This window comes from Mauremys reevesii, linkage group 15, assembly GCF_016161935.1.
Source record: "Mauremys reevesii isolate NIE-2019 linkage group 15, ASM1616193v1, whole genome shotgun sequence".
Taxonomy (NCBI): Eukaryota; Metazoa; Chordata; order Testudines; family Geoemydidae; genus Mauremys; species Mauremys reevesii.
Window position 1 is genome coordinate 39,548,082 of NC_052637.1, and position 13,110 is coordinate 39,561,191.

At 42.1% G+C, this 13,110-nt stretch overlaps 1 long non-coding RNA gene across 2 annotated transcripts in view; it reads right to left on the reverse strand.

The window, feature by feature from the left end:
• LOC120383835 overlaps positions 1–13,110 on the reverse strand; it is a 54,691-nt gene that overhangs the window by 19,990 nt on the left and 21,591 nt on the right. The window lies entirely within an intron of this gene.

The following is a 13,110-nucleotide window of genomic DNA, read 5'->3' on the forward strand; positions in this document are numbered from 1 at the left end:
AACTCACTGTTCTGTGGGATCCAGTGTAAAGAGCAGGGGACAGGTTTGATGTGCTCATGGTAGCTCACGTTGCTCAGGAGATGTGCTGCAGCATTCTGCACTAGCTGGCATTTCCTAAGATTCGTTGGGTTCCTGGCCAGTATATTGCACTGCTGTAGTCCAGCCAGAAGGTGATAAAGGCATGTAAGCCAAAAGTGGGATCACTTTGCTAGCATTTCATCCAGCCTGTTCTTGCACATCTCTAGTAGTAGAGGCTCAAAGACAGGGGGCAAGATTATGCTCTCAGTTAAGGGTGTGAAAACCCTGAGTCACTCCTTGGAGCACTGTCGCAGTCACATCAGAGATGTGAATCCAGACTATAGGATCTTTTGTGTCAGTTCTGGCTACTGAGATTTGGAATATAGGGGAAGGACTTTCCAACGTGTATGGAGGTCAGTTTCAGATACAAACTAAATCAGGAGCAGAAGGGTGCCTGATATAACAGAATTCTCTAGCTTGCCGTATTTTTGCATGGAACATGCAAAACCTAGAAAAAGGTGGCAGCTGAATAGCAATTCATTGCATACGAACACATATAGCATACAGCTATCTTATAAAGTGATATGCAGTGAAGTGGATTATTTTCATGCAAGTGTTGCAGTAAATCTCAAACATGCCGCTCAAGATAAAGACCCCTTGGATATGTTCTGTCAATTGGGCATCACTTTGTGAAATTTATTATTTTTGCAGAATTCAGGACATATTTTAGGCTGTTCCAGACTTTTCTGGCTGCCTGGATTTCCTCAATTTAATGTCTCCCTCCTCCCCCTTTTTTTTGCACTTGTTTAACCTCTTACTTGGGTGCAATTTAAACATATAAACAAACAAACTGGAACAAATCTAGCAAAGAAAATGCCAAAAGAAAAAAAGGTTTCTCTCACAGTTATTAACACATACTCTATCAAATGCGTTTGTCCTTCAAAAATAAGCAGCTGGGTAAACCATTAGGAGGCTGCTAGGGACTCAGCCTAGCCAAAATATGTTATTTTACTGGCTTAAATTTCCTTGATGTAAAATAAATGCAAGTTAAACTGCTATTACTGCAGATACTACCACTGCTTATATAGGAGATAATCTTGATCTAGGCAGATTACATTCCTTCCTAAATCTATCTGATACCAGAGCGTGAGCTGAGCGTGTTAACACACGATACGGCACATCTTTCTAGAAACAGACATTACGGATAGGAAAGAACTCATAGGTCATCCAGTTCATCTACCATCCAGAAAGGCTTGTTCCCTACAGTATATTTATTTTCTAGTGTACATTTTACTGTCTAGTCTAATTGAAAGGGTCCCAAATAACGGGATTTTCACCATTTTCCTTATAAGGCTGCTTGATTGATTAGTGTAGTTTCCTTGATATTCATGCTAAGTTTCCCCTAACTTAATTCATCTCAGAACTTCTACTTTCCCCCTCTTTTAGCACCCTGAGCAATTTGTCTCCTCCCCCAGTTATTATTCACCTATAGTCTCACAGGGTGTGAAAGTCGGTTGACAAGGGAATTCAAGAAGGCAAGGTCCCGATCCTGATTTTCAGAGGTGCTGAACACTCTCATCCCCTAGTGATGTCAAAGGAAGTTGGGGACACGGGGTACCTTGCAGGATCAGGCCCAAAGCTAGACAAAGAGGTGGGCAATGGAGACAACAATGTCATTTGAAGATGCATCACTGAGGTTCAGACATGTATCTTCTAGCTTCACAATTCCTTTTGGTATGTCATAAAAGAATGTTAATTTAATCATTATCCCCCCTGTACTCCATACTCAACTATTAGCCATGCTACTCAACACTGAGCTCCTACAATCTTTCCTTCTAAGTCATGTCCTGCTTAGTCATTCTATTGCTCCTCTCTGGACTCCTTCCATCAATCTTGGATATTTCTGTGTTGGGCCCTTGGTGTTTCTCTGTCCTCAACAGCATTTGCTGCTCCTCTCTTGTTTTAATCATCAGTGACTTTCAGTCACCCACCGCTTGCTCCAGATCATCAATAAAGATGGGAATTAAGAATACACCCAATACTGATCTCCCTCCCCCCCCAGTTTGACACCAACTCCTTTCAAACTCTTGAGAACTAGTAGACTCATGTTAACTGGCTTATTTCAAATACCTCCCGTCTGGCTGTCACACACAGTGTGTGTCATTTTTGTCACTTTCTTCCCCCATGCTCATCATTACATTTTGTGGTGATGCAAAAATTGGTCTTGTTGTCCTTAACTCTGAAGAGATGTCAGATAGCTGACCTTATTCAGAATGGGTGAAATTCACATCCCAGTGTAGGCAGTCTGTTCAAGTCTGAAGGCATCACTTAACTTCTTACAATGGGACTTGAGCAGGTGTGAAAGCAAGCCTTATGAGGCCCCTTTGCCTAGAGATGAATTTCACTCGATCACAGCCCTGAAAACTAAATCGGAGTGAATCTGTGTGATGAAGTAGACTGCAATCCAAGGAAATTACTCTCTTTTACAAATCCGATTCCTTTCAGGGATCCTGAGAATTAGTTGGCTGGGATACAGGGCTATTCAGTATCCTGTATGAAATAAGTTGTTGGTCCGGGTCTGCCTATCTCTCCATCCATCCTAAGCCCATCAACATCCCATACATTAAACAACCACTACCATTGTACATGGCACCCTGTGGAAAATCTCAACGCAGAGTAACCAAGAAACTCAACAGGGACGGCAAGTTTGCTTCCACCTGCTCAGACAGACCCTTTTAGTCAATTTTGAGGTATACACCCCTACCTCGATATAACACCACCTGATAGAACACGAATTCGGATATAACACGGTAAAGCAGTGCTCCGGGGGGGGGGGCTGCACACTCTGGTGGATCAAAGCAAGTTCAATATAACATGGTTTCACCTATAACGCGGTAAGATTTTTTGGCTCCCAAGGACAGCGTTATATCGAGGTAGAGGTGTATTACTCCCTCTGGACGCCATCCTCAGCTGCTGATGCCTTCTAGCCCTGCAGCTAACTGATGAGTGGAACCACAGCCAGCAGAACCCAAGAGACTGGCTTCAATAGCATGAGCTGAGCAGCAAAAGTGAATCGCATCCTTCCAACATATGCTGTTTTGCAATCTCATTGTTTTTGGACCTCCCTTTCAAAAGGAGGCATGGCAGTGACCAATTACTCATCATTTCAACAGATGAGACAATTAAGCCATCATTGCCTTTTAAAAATAACCACATTTTTTTTAGGTTTTAATTATAAAGGTCAAGAGAAGTGTAAGTTTAGAAAACCAGAAACACATTCTGGGTCAGTGTTGGCCAGTCTGCTTTGTATCATGTGTTAAATTGGCTAAATTGAGAAGAACAGATGACTATAGGCATTTGTTTTATTTTTTTTTGTAAATAATCAATTATAAAACAAATGATTTCAATTGCCTCCTTTCGTGTTGTTCGTGGAGGATCTGTGCATCCAAGCTAGCACGCTATTTATTATTATCATTCTAGGGGCTTGTTCATACATGTATAAAATGCCAAATATTAGCTGGGCTGCAGAAAGAAAGGGCCAGGTGACAGTTTTTCATATCTGCACATGTTTGTGGTTTGAATATGCTAGTGCAGAATTTTCCAATGCTCCTGCAATTAATTATATTGCAGGAATTATTTATTCAGTATGTTTTCAACTTTCTCTCAGCTAAAACATTTTGAGGATAGGGAGTTTCTTAAATTGGAGATAGTGGCTCATTGTGCTCATTGTTAGTTTAGCTTTCCCATTCCTTCTCAACAAGGCAGACACATTTACCAGCCAGCTTTCATCTTTGCTAGCTTCTGCTTTAAGGTCCCAACCTTGCAAAGACTTATGAGTGTGCTTAACTTTATCATAAAGTGAAGTCAATGGGGCTTCTCACAGTAAAGTTAAGCATATGCCTGGGTCTTTGCATGGTTGGGGCCTATGTTCATGTTCCTCTCATAGCACATCCTTCTGGTACCCCCGAGACTCATGAGACATTAGTTTGATGTCTGACGTCTGCATTACAATGCCATCATCACTCAAACATACTGCGTTCCTGCAACTGATACCCTTCATTCCCAAGCCAGAAGAGAAGGGCGAGATAGGGACTTATTTTCAATCCTAAATGGGCTTCTGTAAATGGATAAAATATCTTTTAAAGTAAAGACAATCTAGCAGATAATGGAGAAACAGGCTTAGTAATTGGAGCACAGATTTTAGATCCAGGAACCACTTTTTCCCCATTACTAATTTCTCCCTATTGTTACTCACACCTTCTTGTCAACTGTCTGTAATGGGCCACTCTCTTACCACTTCAAAAGTGATTTTTCTTCCCTTGGTGTCCTGCTGTTAATTGATTTATCTCATTAGACTGACCTCATACTTGGTAAAGCAAACCCCATCCTTTCATGTATTTATACCTGCTCCTGTATCTTTTACTTCATACATCTGATGAAGTGGGTTCTAGCCCACGAAAGCTTATGCCCAAATAAATCTGTTAGTCTCTAAGGTGCCACAAGGACTGCTCGTTGTTTTTGCACTGCAGCATAGTTATAATATGCTATACCAGACATGGGCAATGATACGCAGTGGGCCAGATTCTGATACTTACCCACAAATCACAGTCAAAATCAATTACTCATGAAGTAAGGTGTTAGTCACCATGAGAAAGGGGATCAAAATCTGGCCCTATGAGATTGATTTCAAACACGGTGGGTTAGTTAATCAGAGAGACCTACCAAAATCCTTAACGAAAATCCTGATGAGGAACAACAAGACCTCAGCCAGGGCATAAAAGGAAATGCTGCCCCATGACAACTGAAAATTCTGTGCCATGGCATGTGCTCCAGCTACTAATCTAGACTCAGCTCCGGGAAGCATGTGTATTACAAAAACAGGAGGCCAGGCTAATGCCCTTGACATGGGCACTACCCCAGGATATTTCATTAGAATATTTCTGGCCTATCCCTGTATCAACTCACTGTGAAGCTCAGAAAGCCCTTTTGGTTTGATCACAAACTGTCTCGGGAGCAATCTGCCATTTATTGTGTTTTTCCCCTTTGTAGGCAAATACAAAATGTTAAGTTTCTGTGTGTGACTTGAGCATTAAATATGCCTTCCATTTTCAGTGAGAGCTATTAATATTCATAATGCATTGACAATTGAGAATTAAGATATATCTCCGCTAGCTGGAACAACAAAGGTAGCAAAGCAAATAATGCCTTCTTTTTGAAGAAGAGATACCCAAACTGTAATAAAGTTTACTTTTCTTTACTAGGAAAGCATGAATCACCACTTAAAATCGCTTATGAAAATCTGATCAAATTTAAGATTAGTTTCTCATGGTTTTGCTGAGGAATTTGAGATATTTCCATTCGGAAAAGAATTATTTCTTTAACCTTCTCAATGTTAGTTTGTTCAGGATTTTTTGTTGTTGTATAATGAAGGTTAACCAAAGGTAAGGCATGCAAATATATGAAAGGGAAGTGAAATGGGGAAAGAACAGAAAGCAAAGACAGGTGGATGGATAAATCAGGCATTGTGAACTAGGCAGACAGCTTATGGAAACTGGTGCTCAAAACTGATTAGCTTTCTGATTACTGTGTAAAAATATTTCATATCATGGTAAATAGAATGATTCTCCATCCTGTCAACTGGATTTCAACTACAGCTATAAAGAGAAAGTTATTTGGACACAGGTTTCAATAGTTATCTATTAAAATGTGATAGTGTCTCACCTATACAGTATATGAAATATGAATCAAAACATTAATAGAACAATAATTATGACTCTAGCACAATAGTGATCATTGCTGTGTTTTACATACATGATACTAGAGCACCTTTCAACCCAAAACACTTTACAAATCAAGAGTCATATTGTACTACCCCTTTTTTGGGAGTTCTGGTCCCTCTATGCCTCGTACCATCTCCTGCTTATGGGGCCACAGTCCAACAAGAAAAGAAAGGACAGATGTTTTGAAAAGAAGGTTGCTCTGCGAGGAAGTATGGTCTAGTGGTTAAGGTACAGGGGAGGGATTTAGGAGACCTGGATTTGATTTCCAGCTCCGTCACAGACTTCCTGTGTGACCTTGGGCAAGTCCTTTCATCTCTCCATGCCTCTGTTCCATACTTGTACAATGGGAATGATCGTTCTTCCTTTCTCCCACATTTTGTCTGTTTAGGTCTCTATGATCTTCAGGGCGGGGGCTGTGTCTTACTGTGTGTACATACACTGCCTAGCACAGTGGGCCTGATCTTGGTGGAGGCCTCTTGCCAAAATAAGAATTCCATCTACCCTCAGTCTAGGATTGGAGCTTGGGAAGGCAGAAGCTTCAGACAAAGAACTTCGGGCGGAATTCATCTCTCAGTGATGCCTGTATAAATCAGGCAGAAATAAGAGGAAAATCCAGCCCCGGTTTGGAGGAAGGGAAGCCATATTTTTTACTGGACAGACTCTAAATTCCAGCAATTTTATTCCTGCTTTGGGATTTCTAAGGGCTTGTCTACAGTAACAATTAGTTCATGGCAAGCTGGGATGTGAATCTACCCTTCACTTGCCTGCCACAGACTAGCTGTCTGTGTGGACCCTGAGGACATGCATTGAGATTCCATTAATACACTTTTTATCTAGTCCTCTTTGAAACAAGACTAGAGCATAGCACAGTCCGTGGCAGGCTAGTGTGGGGTAGAATTCACGCTCCGTCTTGCTGCAAACTAAACGTTCATGTAGACAAGCCCTAAGTCTTTGGTGATTTTGTTTCTTGGTTTGGGTTTCTCTTGCTCATCTTTAAAGATTTCCCCCCCATGACTGTCCTTCTATGTATAAACTCTTGTCTTTGGGCAAAGTATCAACAAGCACCAGCTGGATTGCAACAATGCTGTTGCACAGTGCCACAAAACCGATCTGTCCATGTAGAGGAGGACTATGATGCTAAGTACCCTTTTCATTTCAGGCCCATAAAAGGCAACACCCATCTGTCTTCATTTGAAATATACTTCCAGATGCTAGAGCACTAAGCCAAACCTCACCTATCCCTGGTATGGCGGTGGTCATCTACTAAAGCTTCTTTTGGATAAACAGAGCATTTAGCCAGCCACATCTAATCAATTGTGCTGAGCAATCACATCAGAAATGAAGAGGAAGCTGCATATGTAGAATATTTGATGCAGAGGGTGAATAATAATTCCATGTGAAAAGTAACGTGCTGTTTTCAGCTCCTGCTTTTCAAAGGACACGAAGAAGAGAAAGACAAAAAATAAAACGAAGCTACATTTTTAAGAATATGGATTTTCCTCCCACCCCATCCCCCACTCACATAGTGAGAAGCTTATGGGAGCTGCCAATGGCACAAAAACTGTCTGACCATTTTCAGAATTTCAGTCACCTCTTAAACACTTAGATGCTGAATTGAGTGAAAACCCATTTTCAGAAGAGTTTCCAAGGAAGCAGAAAGTTTCCACACCCTAAATCTTACATTCAAACAAATGGAAACTAGGATATTGCTGCCAAACAGTCTGAATTGTTGTATCATAGCCTGTTGAATGTTATATTCTTTAATAAAAATGTGAACATACTATATTAAAATATGCAAATACACATTTCTTTCTTTTTTTCCTTTCTGTGGCCTGTGTTATGAAGGAGATCAGGCTACATGACCACAATGGTCTCTTCTGGCCTTAAAATGTATGAAAACCCAGGAAGAAACATGACCAACGTGAAAAATGGCCTGGATAAGATGCTTGGTATACACAACTCCTCATGAGCAATTAGTGTGTGTGTGTGTGTGTGTGTGTGTGTGTAGGTCAGTGGGGGGGGATATTGTATAATTTTTTATTGTATTCTTCTTTTTAAATGCCACTTGTGGGCTAGATTTTGCACAGTACCATGCAGTGTAAGTGTAAGGTGATGAGCGGGACACAGAATTCTGATGCTGCAGTGAAGATCATGATAATCCACTGCTACATGGCCAGCCAGCTACTCTTCTCTGGTAGCAAGAGTAGGCCTAACATGGGAAGGTACAGCCAGGCACCTTCTTGGCAAGATGAGGATGGCACTCATGATCATGGATGCGGCTCTTCACCATATGCCATGCAGCATAATGGATTGACTTACATCAGTTTTAGCCATTAGGCAAAGGTGTACATGACAATGATAGCTGCTAATCAGTAGGGAACTGGCCACCAAAGCGTCTCAAACACCTCCACCCTCTCCTTTTTTACCATGTGATTTTATGGGTGAATGGACGCACAAAGGAGTTGAAATTTGTTATTGAAATTCAGTGTGGAGGACAATGCTTAAGTTCAACTTTCCTCATGCCCTCTCATAGCCTTCACTTGTGTTCGGGCACCTCAACCTTACACATCCTGCACCGCTCCATGCTGCTCAAGGATTTGCAGGAACAGTGTCGAAATCTGCCAAGATGGTTAGGGAGGGTGAGTTTAATTGCCAGATCAGTGCCTCTAGTTGGCCAGGTATGGGGCTTGACGGAGTTCCAAAGCATGACAAAAAAACGTGAGCAAGATCTAAAAGCTTTTGTGATGAGCAAATAAAGCTTGAGAACAAAACTAATTTCCCTACAAAGTGACTCAACTGATTTTCCCTTTCCAGCCCCCAAATTAAAAAAAAAAAATCTTTGTCATTCCATTACCTTTTCCTGTTGATAAATTTTCAGGAGCAAAATGCCAACCCATGGGTGGGTTAGGAAAATCTTCATATTTATATGCAAAAGCTTCGCCATCTTCTGATCTTGTTGCATTTTAAATATACACTAAGTTGGCATTTAGATATAAAGACATTGTTTTAATTCAGGCTTAGTCAGGTAAACTGCTGAGTCATGTTGTTCCAAAGAAATAAAGATTTTTTTTTTAAATAAAAAGAACCACCATGATAATTATTTACTGCTAAGAACATGCTCTCACTCATGATGGCTGTCAGTAGGAAATGCAAACATGACTAGCGCCCTAACGTAGTGCGGCATGAAAGCACATGCTCAAGTGTTGTGCTGGATCAGGGCCTATATCCTTGGAGGAACTGTGCACTATTTCTGCTTCTTTGTCAGCTCAACTGTTACTACCTGCTATAAAGCTGATATAGTTTTTTGCCATGAAGATCAATTCATTAATAGGTTTTTACCTATTATAGTGACAATCACAAAATATGAGTCACCTTGCGTGCTCATGAGTTATATTTCCATTGCAGGATCATCTTGTGCATTAATTAAGCTTCACAGCAGCCCTGTGAGAAGAATGAATACTGCTATCATGTTATCCTCATTTTACAACATGGCAAACAGAACCATCTAGGGAGTAAGGGCCAGAGTCTTGCACTCTTACTCACATTGAATAGCACCTCATTACATTGAGGTGCTATTGCCATGTAAGGCATTGCTTGATGTGAATAAGTGTAAATGACTTACTAACTGGATATGTGACTTTGGGCAACAAAGCCGGGAACAGAACTCAGAATTCTGGACACTGACTTTGCTCTAATCAATAGGTTCTATTCCCTTCCACCATTAGCTAGCATCTCCTGCTCCTATCTAGCCCATGTTCTGGACCCAGCGGCAGTGACAGAAGTGGAAACCTCACCAGAGTGCTGCCCCCCTACTTGATGTGTTGTGCTGGCATTCAGGCCAGTTGTCTTGACCAGCACAGAAGCAACATTTGTGCTGAGCAAACCCAAAAGGTGCTGGGTTCATAATGTGCCCGTCACCAATCTTGGGTGATCTCTTGTAAGACGTTCTTCTGGGGTAAGTATCTCAAAGGGCTGTGGTTAGTCTATTTTCATTTAAAATATTGTATATCATACACGTCACAGCAGAAAGACTGGTGGACGGAAGATCTTCCTGAGGCGTAAGTCAACTGAAATGGGGGGAAGGGGAGTGGGTCTTGTGGACTCATCAGGGTATACAATGATGATGAGTGTGGGATACAAATGTAGACAGAAAAGAAAGGAAGAACCATAACTTTTGGACGTGTCTTGGTTTGCTGTACATTCAACATGGAGGTGGCAATGCTTGCCTGTGTCACTAGACTTGCAGTTCTCAAACTTTGAGTCGGGACCCCCACGTGGGTCACAAACCTCTTTTTAATGGGCTCGTCTGGGGATCAGGCTCCGGCTATAGGCCCCTGTCCAAGACTGAAGCCCTTGGGTTTTGGCTTTGGTCCCACTGCCTGGGATGGCCGGGCTCAGGCTTTGGCTTCAGTCCTGGGCGGCGTGGCCCGGGCGACAGACCCCCTGTCCAAGGCTGAAACACTTGGGCTTCAGCTTTGGCCTCCCAGCCCAGGGTGGTGGGGCTCGCCCGGCCTCAGGCTTCAGTCCCCCTTCCTGGGGTCATGTAGTAATTTTTGTTGTGAAAAGGGGGTCGTGTTGTGATAATTGTTTGCTCTGAAGATGTAAAAGTGCTGCATATAATTAATAATAATCACGCCTCCCTTATCTTCACTCCAGTACAGGCCAAATTCCAACTTCCTACCTAACTTTTTCCAGCAGTGAACTGGATATAATATTCTTCACTTCTGTTACACAATCTGCTGTCGGTGTGGAAAATATTATTATTACACAAATAGCCATAAACAACCGGATTTGTACAAAACTACAAAGCAAAATACATTGGGATGATTAATTGCATAGCACACAGAGATGGATGTAATGTTGATCATTTGGAAGAACAGATGTGTACATGTATCTTAAGAATCTGTAGTTTTGCTCTGCTGAAACATTTTCTGAAGGGGAAAAAAACTGATCTTGATTACTGGTACTGTACAAAAAGTTCATTGGGAAATGAAAGCAGTCACTGCTGTTGCAATTAATTTTATTTTATGTTAGCTTGGCTTTTATTGTGGAGAGTAAAAACTCTTGGGTTTTATTTCATACCCGCTCCCATGTGTGAGCAAAGCTGAGAAGTTCGTCCCAGACGTAACCTCACGCATGCTGTGGTAACAAGCTTCATAGCGGCAAGAGCCCAGATGTGATTTTCTCACTTTATTCAAATTTATTGAGCCTTAATTAGAAACGTGACACTTTGGGGGAGGCTTTTTTTAGAGACATGGCTAAGGAGACCATTTTTTAATTTTGTTTTTTTGTGGGCAGTGTTATTTTTGTGTATGTGAGAGACTTAATCTTTTTTCCGTTCTCTCATATTGCAAGAATTTCGTGCAGGGACTGAGTAAACGATATTGAGTTAATGCAATCTAAATAACAACACACTATATTGGTGTGTCTGACTTTGCTCTTACAGTGTGTATATGAATCAGCGCCGAGGTTGTCACCCTCTAGTGGCCAAATACTGCCATCCAAGCTATTGCCCTGACACCTCTCAGCAATGCCTTCTAGTGGTTGCATACTACAGAGGCTATGAACCTCCCACATCTTAATGAAAAAGCCAATGCAATTTAACAGAACCGAAACCAATAATATTCTATAGAAATTCAAGAGGGATCCATAGAAATTTTTGGTAAAATTTATAGAATTTAACAGAGAATGTGATCCTTATAGGATTTTAAAACAATTCTGTAGAATGCTATAGCAGAGGTCTAATTCTCTGTGTAAGTTTACTTGGAGTTTACCTGCTCCTGGAATGCTGTACTGAGCTTCTAGTGGGTCCTACCATTTTGGACTACAACAACAGTGGCTGTGAGATACCTCTGACGACATTTCCCCACAGGCTTGGAATGAGGGTTGGGGACAGAATGTACTAACCCCCCCCCCGCTGAGACCAATATGGAGGCTTGTGCATGGGGTGATATGGAAAAGCAGTTTGTTGGGCTAATGATGAGCCCAGGTTGCTCAGATCCTCAGTGGGAGGAGACAGCCTGACTCAGAGACAAAGAGACTAGTTTTCATTTCAGTTTTGAGTTTGAGGAGCTGAGAGAGTAGCACCACTGCTCAGGGTGGGACTCACTGATTAACTCCCACTCTCCACAAAGGGAGTCTGTCAACTGCTGTGCCACCTGGGGCCTGGGTCAGGCAGCTCCAGCCCTGAGGAAACTACAGTGGCAGAAATCCAACCTGGCACCAGCTACCAAATAGCCGAGACCTCCACAGGACGCCAGTCCAGGGAGACAGGGGAGGACCCTGACCAACCATGGCTGAAGACACTGTACAAGGACCTCCTCTTTTGCTTAAGCTGGCTAATATTCACAGCAGTGCAGCACTTGTCTCTGGACTCATCCCCAACTTACAATCTGCCTGGGAAGGTACTGGGGAGGGAGCTGGAGGCTGGGAAAAGTTCTGAGTGATGGGAGGTGGGAATCTGTTGATTTATGACGGTTTAATACATATTAGTTAACCTTATCCCTTTCCGTCCCCACATCTTATTTCCCTGTTCCCAGTAAAGTCCTCCTTTGTTACACTGTTAGTTTGGGTGCATCATTTCTTTGCTGGGGTTTGTGTGGATGTACTTTACTGTGCTGGATTTTAGACTTGTTACCAGCAGTGGTAGCATTATGCAGTTTCCACAAAGGATAGCACCCTTCCTGTGACAGCCACAATGAGGAGTTACCTTGTGTGGAGACACCAGGCATCACAAAAAAGAACCCAGGACCCAACCCATGCACAGAGAGCTTGGGGAGAAGCTACTAAGCACCAGGGAGGAGGTTTGAGTCACATCTATGAAAATCTAGAGGATATTTAAAAAAACCCCTATATCCTTTTTGTAACAGATCTTGAAGGTCTGATCCATAAGGGACTACTGTGAAGACACAGGGACACCACAAGCATGCATGCAAGCGCACACACTCACACACATAGCTTGCCATTAAAATGTCAGCTTCTACCAATAAAACCCAAACAGATCTAAGATCTCTCCGTTATTTTCTGTTCTATGTATAAGGAACAAGAGTAGCATCTCAGCTGTCTACTTCCTCCAAGATGTAGGCTGCTGCAGTCACATCAAGCGGGTGCTCAAGTTCCTCCACTGGCAGCCAGTAATTTTCAGATGCTAATTTAAGGTTTTGGTCCTAACCTTTGAAGCAATTAATAGCTCAAGCTCCAGCTATATTAAAGACCAATTACGATGTATAAACTGCTGAGATAGCTCCACTCCTCTGGGACAATGTAGAGCTCAAAGTCCATGAGAGGTGGGGACTAGAAAACTAGGTGGTTT